This window comes from Xenopus laevis, chromosome 5L (genome assembly GCF_017654675.1).
Source record: "Xenopus laevis strain J_2021 chromosome 5L, Xenopus_laevis_v10.1, whole genome shotgun sequence".
Taxonomy (NCBI): Eukaryota; Metazoa; Chordata; class Amphibia; order Anura; family Pipidae; genus Xenopus; species Xenopus laevis.
The window spans coordinates 90,220,105-90,234,607 of NC_054379.1; the positions used below are offsets into that span (position 1 = coordinate 90,220,105).

The 14,503-nt window shown below is 37.5% G+C and overlaps 1 pseudogene; it reads left to right on the plus strand.

Annotated features, from left to right (window-relative positions):
* Window positions 1–5,129: 5,129 nt before the first annotated feature.
* On the plus strand, window positions 5,130–9,711 carry LOC108716880 (annotated as a pseudogene).
* The last annotated feature ends 4,792 nt before the right edge of the window (window positions 9,712–14,503 follow it).

A 14,503-nucleotide genomic window follows, 5' to 3' on the forward strand; every position in this document is an offset into this window, starting at 1 on the left:
TGCTAATATAAAATAAAAAATCATTATATGATTTTCATTACAAAGCAAGTAGGCAGTCTGTTTTATTCTCAGTGTATGTGTTCTTGGATGTTCTCTGCTTTCACTGCTTTTACTCTTTATGAATAAGAACTGCACTGGTGATAATCAGATTTCTGAAGTCTGTGTTCTCCCCAGAACACTGGGCGCATCACCTGGCTGATTTCTCCTGCTGCCCAGCGCCTCTTTGTTCCTGTTCCATCCCCACTTTGCACGCAGAGTTAAAGTCTCCATACTGAAACTGGTAGGACTGTGCTCTGTGTTTGCTGAAGCGCATTTGTAAAATAGTTATTTTAGTGCACGAGGGATTGGGGAGGAACATATTTATTTTTCTACCCCACCCTGCCTAATTTTTCCCCGTTCTGCATTTTTTTTCTGTAGAGAACACTGGGAGTGATACTTTGGATTTTCAGTGCAAACCTTGTATTATTGCGCTTCACATTGAAAGACTCAAGGAGAACAAGGGCCATGAGCATGTTTTTTTTTTTTTGGTTTTCTGAACAATACAAATTCATAAAGAAGACTGACTTCAGACAGAAATGTAAGGTCAATACAGACCTAGAAAAACAACTTTTTTTGGGAAACCAAATCATTCAAAAATGCATGTCTATAATCCAGTGCTGCCATTATGTTTGTGATTGTAATAACTGTTAAATGCAAAATGGATATAGGATATTGACATAATGCTGTTTTTCTAGCATATAAATCATGCATGCTTACAAGGCCTAGGCAGTGTTTCAGTTTTGAAAAGCAGAAATTGACGTAAGTGCTTATTCTGAAACATCATCGCTAATCTTAAACAAGCAGTTGGAAATGAGGTTATAAGAATAAACTATCTTGGTGGCTGGGGTCTGCAGTTTGGTGAGTTTTTCTTCATTATCTAAATATAGAATTGTACATTGCACATAATTATGCATGCCCTCAAATTTGGCAGTACAGAGGCAATAAAATGTCATGAATTCTATTTTTCATTTGCATATCATTCATATTGCATTCATTCACTGTTCTGGAGTTTATATGTAGGAAATTGCCTGCTATAAATTGACCTTACCATGTTATTGACATTATTATAACTGTAATTTTGAGCAACTGTAAATTTTTTTGTGTATTTTTTAATTTATAATTATTTAAAATGGTTTAACAGTTGGCATTTAAGCTTTGACTCTTTCCGTCCTGCAACTGGAAATGCTGGCTGTCAGGGTCAATGTTTATGGCAACCAAAATAAAAGAATGAGGCTTCAGTGTATTTGTTCTTGTTTTTATTGCCAGGCACATTTCTCTGGGAAAAATTCTAAACCTGAACCTCAGTTGTAATGGTGAATGTCAATAGAATACAGAGACTTCTCATTGAATTGGCATTTTGTTTTGTATTATAAAAGTTATACAATTTCCATCAAACAAGAAGGGAATGCTGGTAGGGAATGGGCATTTCATCACTGCTGTTCTTTTATGAGATGATGTCATCAAAAATGCCTGTAAGCCATAGTTCTGAAGAAACAGTAAAGATTTGTTTATATGTTGGTATATCGCAACATTTTTGAAATTTAGAATGATCTAAAACTGTAGTGTACTGTACAGACTAAAATATCTGCTCTTCTATTTTCCTTGTTGCTTTTGAAACATAAAAATTGACCTAATTTGCAAGTGTGTACAGGTGTGGGACCTGTTATCCAGAATGCTTGGGTCCTGGGGTTTTCTTGATAACGATTCTTTTTTTTTTTTTTGGAAGCTGGTTTCAGCAGCTTTAGTAGCGAAGAGAAGCTTGTAGCTAACCCACTGCATGATTTCTTTGAAGTAAGTTTGCCTCTAGACTAAAGGTGGCCATACATTAAAAGATCCATTCATCTTGAGGGTGCCCACCCCAGGACCAATTGATCACATCACTAAACGTAGATATAGGCAGTCAGGGTGAAGACCACATCAGTGAGTGGTATTTTTCTCAAATGGAATTTTCAAACAAACTCATTCGGCATCTGGCCAATTATCGGCCAGATTTTGGTTGGCTAGGCCTGTTGGAGGTCCCATACATGACCCGTTAAGATTCTGGCACTGTCCATTGGCAGCTTTTATCGGCCCATGTATGGCCACCTTAAATCTCTACACTGAGCCATTTTTTTTAATCTGAAATCACTTCAAAATCACACAGGCGCACAGTAATGTGGTTTGCAGGAAGAAAGACATTTATGAATTTCTTGTTTTATAATATAAGCAATACAAATTTTAATGTTTTAATTTCTTGAAGCTGTAACAATTATGGTTAGACGTTTAACACACTTTTTCTTCATTTGCTGCTTCCTTGCATATACAGATTTTTCCAAGTTGAACATATTTAACAATCTCTTATGTTTAAATACATGGTATATATTATGTCACCAATTCATAAAAAGTACAGCTATTTCAATTCATTGACTCCGTAAAACCTTGAATACCATTAGATGTTTGCCTGTAATGGAACATCAAGCTAGCTGCCAGTAAAATGAAGGAAATACTTTTTCTTTTTTTTTAGATGAAAGAAATTAAAAACTATATTTTCTGGTGTGAAGTGGAATACTATATATTATTCAGAGTTTACAATTGAAGGGTTTGATACTGCAGTGATAATTAAAATGAATAAAAAAAAAAAGCATTTAAACATTCGGAGGGTTATTCTGATGATAACAAAAGAAGTCTTAGTATGGGTAGGCATTCCTCAGCCTAAAAGCCCGATGTTGATGGAGAAAAAAACAATGTCAGAGGTGACATTTTGGCAAGCCAGTTTGTACAATGATTATTTTCTTCTTAAGTAAGCTAAATATCTGTCACTTCCATGGTAAACTTTGCACCTTAAATGTTCTGCCTTCTTCCTTAAAATCACATACTACAAACATTGCATTTCATTTGCTTCAGCATTTTTAGTTTGCTCTCAATAACTACTCCTTTTTTCGGTTTATGTGAAAATCAACGCAGCAGCTGAGAAAGATAAAGGTATTAAGTTGTCGGCTCAGGAGTTTTTAAGAAGGCAAGAGGCAGGAGACCCACATGCACTCTCTCTATGGATGCACTTCAGGGACCTGAGCATTCAGGAATATGTATAAGGTACATGTCAATGTTCCATTTTATTAATGGAGCACCGGAGTATATTTTTAGCTCTGTGCACAAGCATAGGAAATGACAATTAGGAAAACAAGTTCTAACAATTCATCATGATGGGAAAAATATCTATAATCTTTAAAATATGATGGTATTAATGGGTTAAGTTACAACAAATTAATGCCGTGAGTAAAATGGAATGTCTTGCACATATCCATAAACTTAACAAAGGGAATATATATATATATATATATATATATATATATATATATATATATATATATATATATATATATATATATATATATATATATATGTGCAACATTTTAGTCTTCTTGTTATTTGGCTTTAAAAATTCACATAAAAGCAGACTATGTATTTATTTGTGTGATATAACTGCCAAGGCTTTTAATACTTGTAATGTGTCTTAACTCCTATGATATTTCATGGCTGTACTGTTAGATCAGTGACTCATACAGTAATTTTTAAAGGCTTGCTACCCCAGAGCAGTGTCAAAGGGGCAATTATCACACAAAAATGATGAGGTTTTGTAAAAATCATCCATTCCTTTCCACTAAAGCAATCTATGATTAATGCTTGGTGCTTCACTTAAAACTTAGTTAAGATAAGTAGCATAGTGATTGGCAGTGGCGTAACTAGTTGTTACTGGGCCCCATAGCAGATTCAATTTAGGGCCCCAAAATATTTATAAGTTGGCCTATTTTACCAAGATATATTAAAATTGCTAATTAATTAGGGTCTGACTGGGCCCCCTACACTCCTGGGCCCCCCTGCAACCGCAGGATCTGCTTCCTCTATAGTTACGCCCCTGGTGATTGGGTAGAAGGGGAGAGAAGCAAAGAAAGGATACAGCTAAAGATCAAGGGATAGGGTTGCGGACATTAAGACAGAGAAGGAAAGAAAGAAGAAGAAAGAAAGAAAGAAAGAAAGAAAGAAAGAAAGAAAGAAAGAAAGAAAGAAAGAAAGAAAGAAAGAAAGAAAGAAAGAAAGCTGTTAATTTGTATGTCTTTCTGGACGAAACAGATAATTTCAGTACTTACAGCTTTTCAGTACAGGCATACTAGATAAATGGAGTTCTGGGATTATTCAGGGCCTGGTTTCAGTTTAGACAAATGATGGAATAATAGGAAAGAATGTGGACAACATGGTGGTGAATTGGTTATCAATGCTGCTGCTGTAGCACATGGGTCCTGGGTTTGATTGTAGCCAGGGCACCGTCTGCAAGGGTTTTTCATCTTCTCCCCATGCTTGCATGGGTTTCCTCTAAGTACTCTAGTTTCTTCCCACACAACAAAAACATGCAGTCAGGTTAACTGGCTCCTGATAAGATTGGCCATAGTTTATATGAATGTGATAGGGACCTTAGAGTGTAAGCTCCACTGGGACAGAAATTATTGTAAACTATGTATATAAACTCTGTAAAGCTCTGCATAATATGATGTTGCTATAAAATGAAAGAATAATAATAATGGTTGTGTACAGCCTCGCATTTTGTTCATTTTTAGGAAATGGAAGCAGGCAGATAAAAATGATGGTTTCCATGCATCTCCTTGCACTGCTGTATGTGTGTTCATAGCACTAACATATTGTTTCCCCTGTGGGGCTTTTTAAAAGTTGTATTTTTATTGACTGTAGGCAGTTAAGGCAAAACAGTTAAGGCTCCTTTAGTTAAACTACGTCAATTTGTAAAGTTCCAGTTGAATGTTAATCAATTTTTTTCAGTGAAGGAGGTAAGGAGTTCATCCAGTGCATCGTTTTCTTCCTAAAGAAATGGTACGAACTGTGCTATTCCGTGGTATGAAGGAATCTACCAGGGCTAACAGACATATTTTGATTCCAGTATCTGCAGGAGGTTATATTCTTGAAAATTTCAGAAATTTGGCAATTTAAGACCAACATTTTTGAATGTAGTGTTATTCCCAGATCTGATGAATAAAGTTACCCACGTGTGTGTTGTGTCTCCAACAATAAGCCAAGGCAAGTTTCCCCATATACCTGTTCAGCATTGTAAGGTGTGTTTAGTGTAGATTCTTGTAAGGTATGAGAATTTCCACTATTTTTAATATTCTTTTTCCCCTTCTTGCCTTTCAGCGTCTCGGGGCACATTTTGATGATTATTCCGGTGAATCATTCTACAAAGAGAAATCAAAGGAGGTCCTGAAACAGCTTAAAAGTAAAGGTTTGCTACAGAACACTGAGTAAGGTTTTAATGCTTGTATGTTTTTATAGTAGTTATTCCTGTTTAAAGCGATACTTACATATTAGGGATGCACTGAATCCAGGATTCAGTTCGGGATTCGGCCAGGATTCTGCCTTTTTCATCAGGATTCGGATTCATCCGAATCCTTCTGGCCGGCTGATCTGAATCCGAATTTGCATATGCAAATTAGGGGTGGGGAGGGAAATCGCGTGACTTTTTGTCCCAAAACAAGGAAGTAAAAAAAAAATCCCTTTCCCACCCCTAATTTGCATATGCAAATTAGGGTTCGGATTTGGTTCAGTATTCAGCTGAATCTTTCACAAACAGGGTTCGCCGAATCCAAAATAGTGGATTCGGTGCATCCCTATTACATGCACCTGTTCCATTTTAAGGGCCCAGGCACACAGGGTATTTTGTTGTAGAAGGTTAATCTATTCCAGCATGGATCACAAAACATCCAAAGATCCTGCTTGCAATAATCTAAATTGTTGGTGGTAAAACATCTGCAACAAAGTGTCCTGTCTGCCATTACCCCTAATATAAAGTGATATTACTTGCCTCAGACTTCTTTTGAAACTGTGATTTATGTATCCATTGAGAAGCTTCAAAAAAGTGTGAGAGAGAAAAGAAAGGTTTGGAAAAGGATGACACAAAACCACTCTGCTTTGAAATCTATAAATCTTTTATGAGAAATATATAACATCAGGGGGGTAAAATATGTGTAAATGTGTGATTGGAAGTATTCATTCAATACTATAGTTTTGCCAAGTCTCTTGTCTCCTGTATTTTGTAGTCAGGGCACTGGAGTAGTGTATCTTTCAGAAGACGGAAACCTTTCATCCTACTCAACTGTGATGGGACATCCCTGTATATTACAAGGTAGAGATCTGGCAAGCAATGCAAACTTATTATGGTTCTGCAAGTAAAACTTGTATGGGGAGAGGAATATATGACCTTCTCCTCAAATACATTTACTTAACACAAAGTAAACACACTAGAGCTCCATCAGACTCAAAAATGCTCAGGACTACAAACCATAAGACTTATTTTATAGCCAACAAAATGCCTTGTAGAGCACAAAAATAATGCATACAATGCAGATAACTTTTGGATCACTTAACCTTCTCAGTGTGTTTAGAGGCTACTTACAAGGCTGCTGACACTGCCAAATGTCTCTATTGGCATTAATCAGGAATGTTAGCTATAGATTTCTGCTGAGTATACATTGTCAACATATTTATGAGTGTGACTTGAGGATAAAGGCACTATTTGCATTATCTTGCATCAAACAGATTTATATATAGGAAAAAGAACACCTCACATGGACAACTTGTTTTCAAAACGCCTTTCTTTCATTTTTAGAGACGTGGCTGCTGCATTAAATCGAATGGAAAGATATAACTTTGACGAGATGATCTATGTGGTATGTAGCTAAAATCACTTTTGAGATGTTGTTCTTGGATAAAAAGTCCAACTGTGCAAACATGTATATGTCATAATTTGCGTAAGCATCAGTTCTGGTGCCATAGTTGCTAACTATTGCTGGGAACTATTCTAGTATGTATCAAGTTAGTGCTGACGGTGGAATTTCAGATAAAGGATACACAGTACAGGTATGGGATCCGTTATCCGGAAACCTGTTATCCAGAAAGCTCTGAATTACAGAATGACTCCCATAGACTCAATTTTATCCAAATAATCAAAATTTTTAAAACTGATTTCCATTTTCTCTGTAATAATAAAACAGTAGCTTGTACTTGGTCCAAACTATGATATAATTTAATCCTTATTTGAAGCAAAACCAGCCTATTGAGTTTATTTAAGGTTTACATGATTTTTTAGTAGACTAAAGGTATGAAGAGCCAAATTATGGAAAGATCCATTATACGGAAAACCCCAGGTCCAGAGCATTCTGGATAACAGGTCCCATACCTGTATATGGAAGATAATTGATCATTTTTCCTGAAAGCAGGCAGCATTGTATTCATGTAAGGAAGCAGAGGTCTTTCCTTTCCAGAAGGGAGTGCATAGGGTTCTAAGTGTGGGGCAGCGTGAAAAAGTGTACCTGAAAAGAGAGAGAGCAGAAAATGGCAAGGAATGGCTGGCAATGAATGCAAATGAAAAGTGAAATTCTGCTTGCACTTAAAGTGTTAAATGTATTGAAGTATCAAAAAGAAAGCCTTCATTAAGGGGGTTATTTATTAAGGATCAAGTTGTGTTTTCCACAAAAATTTGAGTTTTCAAGGTTATTTTTTTTGGTCAAAAATCACATTTTCGGGTTAAAAAACCCCAAACCCTGGAAATAGCTTGAATTCGAATACACCATCTAAACCCTGTCGAGGGCATGTAGGAGTCAATGGCAGAGGTCCGTTCAACCATATGAAGATGTTATTAGCCTTCATGATGAGTTTTTTGCCCAGTAAACTTGATCAATTTTATTGATTCAAGTTTTTTTTAGCCAAAAAATCGATTACTTCAAGTTTTCGGATTTCACAACTCGAATTTGCTGAACCAAGTTTTTTTCCATTTGAGTTTTTTTTAAATAAGTTGTGAATGCATTTTGAGATATAAAAAAACTTTCGACCTTTGATAAATAACCCCCTAAGTGTCCTTTTTGTTGTCTTCCCCCTCTTCAATCAGTCATTCTAACCTACTCTTAAACCAAGTGTCCCATATATTGATAATTTATTTTTTGTATTTAAATATTAATTTTAAAAAATTGGGGGACTTGATTTATTTTGCCTCAAGGCAATTTTTCATTGCCTTTTTTTCAATCAAGGGGGGCCCTGCCATGCTGTACTTACTTTATTAGCAGGGCCCCCCCCTGCTGTCAGTGAGCTGCCGACTTCGGAAAGGAGGGCAGGAGCATCTTATGTCCAGTTCCCTTATTGGTCACAGAAGCCCTGGTTGAGCTGCTCAGGGATTGGATAGCTGAGGTTTTAACTTCTAGCTCATCCAATCCCCATGCGGCTTTACCAGGACTTCTGTGACCAATAAGGGAAAAGATTGATGTTATTTACCCCTTAAATGAAAGAGTGATCCTTGTTATTGTATGGGGGGGTGTCAACAATTTTTTTTTTAATTTATGTGTGGGAGGGCCCTGGCCACCATTGTGTGTGGGTAAAGCTTGTGGTGGGGCCCAGAAAATGTTGACGTACGGGGCCCTGTGAATTCTGATGGCAGCCCCATGCCTCATATTTTAGTTGAGAAATGGCCAAAACAGCCAATGCTACCTCCCGTTCACTGTTAAAATGAGCACATTTGTTGACCATGAGAAATCTTTCAGCTTACCAGGAAGGCTGTAGTAGATTTAGCATTTTTCATTGTGTCAGATATTGCCTGCACTGTTGAAAATGCTTCTGATGGGTAGGTTTGAGAATACCGCATAGCAGGAGAAATAGTAGAAGTGGTGTCAAATCTCACCTGGAGACAGCGCCGGATTTCATTGACGGCCGCCCCTAGGCCGCGCGGTCCGACCAGACGGCCGCGCGGTCCTAGCGCCCACCTACACCTCCCCTTCCCAGCGCGCCGGGAAAAAACGCCGGCACAGCTGCTGTAATTGAATGGGACGCACACGTCCCCATAATGCGGCTGGGCGGCATGCCACCCCTACTGTATATTTTTGCCGCCCTAGGCTCGGGCCTATGCGGCCTTGCTGCAAATCCGGGCCTGAATGGGGATACGAATTGGATAGCTGAGGCAATAACTTTCTAAAAGGACTTCCATGATGCAATGCTAGACATTTCTTCCAACATAGGATCATGCATAACAAAAATATTATTCTAGAATAGAATAAAACCAGTTTGTGATGCACACAAAACAATGTAATATGTTAAAATCCAAAAAATCATGATGGTATCATGACATTCTCAATGGCAGCCATTCTATTAAACCATGAAGGTTTAGATTAGTTTAGTCTTACTTTGTTTCTAAGGGGAATATAGTCATTTCATCAACCTGTTCACAACAACAAAGGTCTAATCTCAAACTTCATCACCATACTTCCACTGAACTATAAGCAAAATGAGAATATCTGTTTTCAATGCAATCAGAATGGAAAAGTATGTACAGTATGTTCTGATGCTACAGATTACTGGCTTGTTACTGGTGTGTAGACTTTTTAATTGTCGACTGGTGTCAGTCTTTTTAACAGTCATTGATTTTGTTTGAAGACAGACAAAAGTCAGAAGAAACATTTCCAGCAGCTATTCAAAATTTTGAAGAGTATTGGAAAAGATCAAGCAGATTGGTGAACTTTTAAACATTCAATTTATCCAAAAACTATGCAGAAGAAGATAATAATGATCCTAAACATCATTTTCTGTAGAACAATACAGACTCACAAGATCATTTCTGTTTATACAAATGCCTGTAGATGTCACTGTGCCCAGACTTATACTGTACCTACTTCCTGACTGCTTAAAAGTGAAAGTTACTGTTGTGTAAGGCCTGCATGAGAGCCTGCTAATAAAGCACTGTTATACTCTCCTCATCCTCGGCTACCCAAAACATAACAATTTCTCTGTTAATACTAAATTACCAACAAAGACTTGCACATAGGTCATATATCATATATATATATATATTTTGGTTTTTATTTGTTTTTATTAAATTTTCCATTTTACTTGTACCAACTTAAGTAATACACAACTTTAACAGCATCTGTTCAGTTATCATGCAAGTACAGTGCAAAATTACAACTAAAAAAAAAATACACTTGTTGTTTCAGGAATGAAATTTTATATGGTAGCGGGAATTACTTGCAGTGTAAATTAGAAAAAAAAAAACGACTCCGTAAATATCACGACAGAAGTTTGTGATGCAATTGCATATAATAATTTAAAGCCTTATGGAGGAATCCCTTTTATAATCTGTAATTTTGACTTGAGCATATTCAAATTCTGTTTCAGGATTTCAAGGGGCAGTTTTTATCCGATTACCACTTTGATAGGGATCAGGCCCTGCAGAGTACTGGGGATACTGGTGTCTTTTTGCAGTATACTCATGCACGGCTGCACAGGTAAACACAAGAAATGATATATTTAGGTAGAAAGCAGTGGCAATTTCTCTCTAATGGAACTTTCTCAGTTTGCTTTTACTGTAGGGAACACTACACTGAAACTGTTAAAATATACACAAGTACACATATTTGTCATAATACATTATGTTTGCTAACAGGATCTTGCAACACAGATCACGGTGTGGAGGAATATGTAAACCCAAAGTTGCTTTTTCTATTATTCTGTGTTATTGTAAAATATTGCCTTGAGTGAGTTGGTCGTTTTTTTTTCCAGAATGTCAGTGACGGCATTTGACAGTGCTGGAGAATCGGGTGCATATTACTTTAAAGGGGTTGTTCACTTTTGCAATTGGTTTTCATTTTCTAATATTTGTGGTTTAAGAGGTATTTGGCTTTTTATTCAGCAGCTTTCCAGTTTGCAGTTTGACATCTGGTTGCTAGGGTCCAAATGACCCTAGCAATCATGCATCGATTTGAATATGAGATTGGAATATGAATAGGAGAGGCCTGAACAGAAAGTTGGGTAATAAAAAGTAACAATAACAATAAATGTGTAGCTTTACAGAGCATTTGTTTTTAGATAGAGTCAGTGAGCTCCATTTGAAAGCTGGAGAGAGTTAGAAGAAGAAGGCATTTTATAGTTAAAAACTATAAAAAAAAAAAAAATAATGACAACAATTGAAAAGTTGCTTAGAATTGGCCATTCTGTAACATATGAAAAATTAGCTTAAAGGTGAACAGCCGTGAATGTAGAGGGAGTAAAGTAGAAACTATTGGGATTTCTGCTTCTACAATACAAGTTGTACTGGCTTTACAACTGAGGCGGAGTTGTGATTGACAGTCGTTATGAAGTTGGAAATTCCCCTATAATGGAAATAATGCACTGAATTCTGAAAACAAGTCAAAACAAGTATTTACAGAAGACTTACGCAATTATGGTTTTAAGATGCTTATATTTCAACAAGTGACAAATGTTTATAAGGAAGTTGGATATTAACAGTTGCTTTTACATGAAGTATGTATTCATCTGATTATATTTACCACTTCTGTAGCCTTTCTGACATAATCCATTGTTTGAAAAGAAATCTTATGGATTTGTGCCAATGTCACATAATAACTATTGAAACTGGGACTGTATTCTCTAACTTAGAGAGTCATAGCTTCCGCCTGGGTGCAGGTAAACTGGGTGGAGATTCGCTGGAAAAATGTGAAAGCAGGTTTTATGGGGCTGGTCTCTGCTCCGCTCCTTGTACCTGCACTCAGCCGGAAGCTGTGCCCCCAGTGTAGCTACATGGAGCTGCGGAAGAGAGCAGATCAGCTTCTCTCCATCTGCCTAAAAAATGCAATGGGAGGTCAGCGGAGCCAACACTCTGGGGCAAATTCATCAAGGGTCGAATTTCGAGGGGTTAAATCCCTCGAAATTCGACTGGGGAATAGAATCGAATAGACAATTCGGGCGAATTTACGCGCTGGCGAATAGTCGAATTGGCGAATATTCGCCAGGCGAATAGGCACTCGATCGAATATTCGCTCGAAGGATTTTCATTCGATCGAATGCCTTTTTATTCGATCAAAAACTTGGAAAACAAGCCTATGGGACTTTCCCATAGGCTTTTAAAGCAATTCGGTAGGTTTTAGGTGGCGAAGTAGGCAGTCGAAGTATTTTTAAAAGAGACAGTACTTCGACTATCGAATGGGCGAATAGTCGCAGCGTTTTTGGGCTCCATCTATTCGAATCATTCTACTCAGGCGAATTTACACCAATTCGATAGTCGAGGAGCACAAAAATTCTAAGTTTTTTTACTTCGAATCCTTCACTCGAAGTTAGTGAATCGGCCCCTCTGTGTTACAAGAGGGCCTAAGAGTGTGGTGTGAATGGGTTCTGACAGCTAGGATTTAAAAATAAATGAGTTAAAGCACTATTCCTGTGACATGAACTGTGTCTAACGTGTTTATTGACTTAATAAGTCATCCACGATAAAGAGCAAACACATGACTCCTACATGAAATTGTTTCCAAATAAGTTGGTTTCTATAATATATGGTTGTGTGTATGAGAGTTCATATCCTGTTGCACATTGCTTCTAGTGACAACCTCCCTAATAGGGAGTGGACAGAGGCTTGTTTCTTGCAGTACTGGTTCAAGAATGAAAAATCCATTCTACCCCTGATTTAATAATAGTTCTATCCTGGACAAAGTTTATTATTTTTAATGCTTTATTAAAAATACTATGCTAAAACTCTACTTCCGGTCTTCTTCAATAAGGTGACTTTCACTTTGCAAAATCCAACGTGCGGTGCTCCCCATATCATCTCCTCCTAGCCCGACTGCAAAACCGAAAGTCACATGTTGCCGCTGTACAGAGGATTTTTAGCTGCCTTGTAATACAGTAGTTCTCACTCTTTTCTAAATTCCGTTCATTTTAGGTTCCAGGAGGGGGGGGGGGGAAGTTGTGGGAAGTGTTAGTTCTTCTTTGATTTATTCCTGTGAGAGCTGTGAGCAGTGAAGAGCATGCCAACTATGGGGTCTTCTGTGATCCTTCAATTTATGGCTCACCAGCGTGCTGCCTTTACTGCTCACGGCACTTACTGAGATCAATCTGACGAATAATATGTGACAGGATGAAAAAAGTCCTCTGTACAGCTGCAACAGGTAACTTCCGGTTTTGCAGGAGGCAAAGGGGACGAATACATATGCACATGCCAATTTTCAGTTTAGTTATTTTTTTAATTCTTTTTTATATATATATTTTTCTCGTTTCACTTCACCAACTTAGACTATGTTGTGCAAATCCATCAGGTTAAGAAACATTTAAATTACAGGTTGGAACGTAACAAAATAGGTAAATAGCCAAGACAGCGTTAGAACAGTATCCTGGGCAGTTGACCCATGTGTGGCCATATTATGCACATGGGTGAGTTGAACATAAATTATTGATGCTAATTCTTGTGCCATGGGCCATAAAATACAGTTTGTCAGTTGATGAAATGAACACCTTCTGCTGCATTTTCATATACAGATACAGTATGCTAGCATTTGTGCAGCGCTGTACACTAGAGACAGACAATATATGGTATAGCCAACTAAGAGCAACTCTGGAAACAAAAGGGAGAGGAAATATAGACATCAGCACATTTTCCTGGTGAAAACAACCAGCCTCATGGTGTCAGAGGCTTTTGGCCTTACATTAATTATACGGATGGACCTTCAGAAGCATATTGAGAAAAGACACCTTTGTTGATGTCGTGATGCCAAACAGCATCTCGGTTACTGAGCTACTGTATATCACTGGAATAACATAGTAACTGTCATAAAACTGCTTTCTCCTTTGCAGCTATCTTGCAAATGTGGCCCATGGAACACTGTATGTTAAGAGAAGTTCTTTAGAAGCTGCTAATGTAAGTCTCAGGGTTTTGTTTTCTGTGCTCTAACACAACTACATTATACTGATATATAATTTTGTCACTAGGCAGGACGTGATAACCCCTACATCTATATTTTCCCTAGAAAGGATAAGTCAGATTAGAAAGAAAATAAAGCCGAGTTGCCTTCCAACGAGGAATACAAATTAAGCTGAAGGGTGTTCCTTAGTAGTAATACACCAGTAAGTGGTGCATTCCTACCTTGCTCAGTCCCACAGCAGGATGAAGTGAGAAGCCTTAGGAGTATTTTAGGAGTACCTAGAACAAAGTTATGAATGAATAGTCCTAGCTGACCTCTATAGATTCAAGTGTGTAAACACATCAGTCAGACTTTCACAGATTTCAATAGAGGAAATAAACTCTACCTATTGTAGATGTTGGGGTGGGGGTGCCATTACACCCAGCAAACTGCTTGAGTTGTTTCTCTGTGAAGTACACATTGTTCTGCAAAAGAATGCAATATTTGTTCCTGAATCATAGTGCAGTGTTTACATTTTCACTCTTCCTTCCCCAACAGGCTCGTCTTCTTTTTTTCAAGAATGTGCAAATGGTTCTGGCCAATGGGATGAAACTTCTGGGCATTTCCCCTGTTAACAATATGTAGATTATTTGTAGGAGACTATATTTTTATTAAAAAAATAAAAAAAAAATCAAGAAAACCATGTGATCTTATAATTATGTGAATAGTTCTTGACAGATGTCCATGGAAATCCATTGAAGGCCCTTACCTTGGGA